The sequence below is a fragment of the Capra hircus genome, chromosome 7, assembly GCF_001704415.2.
Source record: "Capra hircus breed San Clemente chromosome 7, ASM170441v1, whole genome shotgun sequence".
Classification (NCBI taxonomy): Eukaryota; Metazoa; Chordata; class Mammalia; order Artiodactyla; family Bovidae; genus Capra; species Capra hircus.
In genome coordinates, this window is record NC_030814.1 from 89,023,992 (window position 1) to 89,026,247 (window position 2,256).

The window sequence follows — 2,256 nt, forward strand, 5'->3', positions numbered from 1 at the left end:
GCTGATTCCCTTTGCTGTCCACCTGGAACTATCGCAACTCTATTAATCAGCTATACTCCAGTATAAAATAAAACTTGTAAAACTCAACACACTAGGAATTAAAGGAATCTGCCTCACATAGCAAGAGTCATAGATGAAAAATCCACAGCTTACATCTTACGTACACTTCTTGCAGTTTATGAAAAGAAAAAGAGAGGGAATTTATTAAACGTTTTCCATAGAAACCTCAAAGTAACTAAATAGTAAATGAGGGGAAATCTCTCCCTAATATAGATCTCTTCCAGCTAGTCAATGAAGGAGAGACAAAGTATCAGCATGCTGAAATCCCCAGTAAAATAAGGGATCCGGGCAACGGTCATCCACAACTGTGCACATTATAAAAGAGAGAAAAGTAGATGTGATGTGCCTCCTCTCGGAAGTACAAGATGCCACCTATGAAACTACACCCGCAATAATCAAACTTGAGTCTGCTCAAGACTCTATTCTTAATGACTCACCCATGAAAGTACAGGAGATAAAAGACTGTCAGATGTCGCAACAGGAATGCAAGGAGCAAAATCCAGATTGTGGGAAATTTTATAAGGAAAGCAAACAAAAATTCTTTTTCAACAAATAAATTGTAAGGAAGAAAGAGTTGGGGGAACCATAGATTCAAAGACTCGGGAGGTGTCTCAAACAGCTGCAACTGGATTCAATTCAAACCAGCAAACATTTAGGTACATCAAAATTTGAACACTGACTGACTATTTGATGATGTTCAGAAATTATAGCTAAATTTTAGATGTGTTAATAGTATGGTAATTATGTTTTTTTTTAAAGAATCCTTACTTTTTGAGATATATACATAAATATTTACTGGTAATAGGATATCTGGAATTTGCTTCAAAATAATCTGGGAGTGTAGGAATTGACTGAGGTTTCCCTTGTGGCTCAGCTGGTTAAGAATCCACCTGCAATTCAGGAGACCTGGATTTGATCCCTGGGTTGGGAAGACCCCCTGGAGAAGGGCACGGCAATCTGCTCCAGTATTCTGGCCTGGAGAATTCCATAGACTGTACGGTCCATGGGGCTGAAAATAGTCGGGTATGACTGAGCGACTTTCACTTTTCAATTTGTAGGAAGTGACTAGGAATATGGGTGAAATAAGATTGACCATGAATTGACAATTTTTGGAGCTGATTGTTGGGTCATGTACCCATCATTATGGGCTCATTTTGTTATTTTCTACCCTTGAAGTTTTCCATAACAAGAAGGTTAAAAAAAAAAAAAAAAAAACTACCGCCTAAGCATCTTCTGTTAGGAAGCTACTTGATAGCATGCTTCAGCAGGTTCCGAGAAAGAGAGGAAGGTATGACGCTCAGAAACAGTGTGTGCAGGCCAGGAGAGCAGTCCAGCGGAGTCCCGGGATGAGAGCTAGGAGCTGCGCAGCAAGTCTGGAGTCCCCAGGCAGACTGGCCGGGGGCTCTCGGAAAGGGGTTGTGAGGAGGGATCCCATAGGATGGAGAGTATGGCTGATGCCCTGGAAATCCACAGAAGGCCAAAAAAAAAGGCAATTATACTCCCAGAAAAACAGACAAAAAACAGATAAGAAAGACAGGACTCAAATATAAAGCAAAATGAAACACAGCACAGAAGTGAGCTGCAGTGAATGGGTTTCCATGGTTATTACAAAATTTTTTTAAATTGTTTTGCCTTTTAGACTCCACTTAAAAAGAACTCATGGGGCTGGGGGCTTCCTTGGTGGCTCAGTGGTAAAGAATCCACCTGCCAATGCAGGAGACACTGGTTCGATCCCTGGACTGGGAAGATTCCATATGCTGCAGGGCAACTAAGCCTGTGTGCCACAACCACTGAGCCTGTGCTCCAGAGCCCAGGAGCTGCAACTACGGAGCCCACAGCAAGAGAAGCCACCGCGATGAGAAGCCCGTGCATCACAACTGGAGGGTAGCCCCTGCTCCATGCAACTAGAGAAGAGTGCACTCAGCAATGAGGACCCAGCACAGCCAAAACTAGTGAATGAATGAATTATTTCAAAAAAGAACTATGGACGATTTCACTACAGTTAAATGGACTGTAGATGTCATCAGATGACAAACGTGTAAGTCAAGGCGTAGGCAAGAAATGGGGCTTGGAAGGCAGAGGGTAGGGTGGGGACCCTAATGTTCCCATCTTACAGCATGATACATTAGAGGTAAATCTGTCCTAGAATGATAAAGAAAGAAATTAAGGCTTAAGTATATTTTTTGAGGTTTCAGA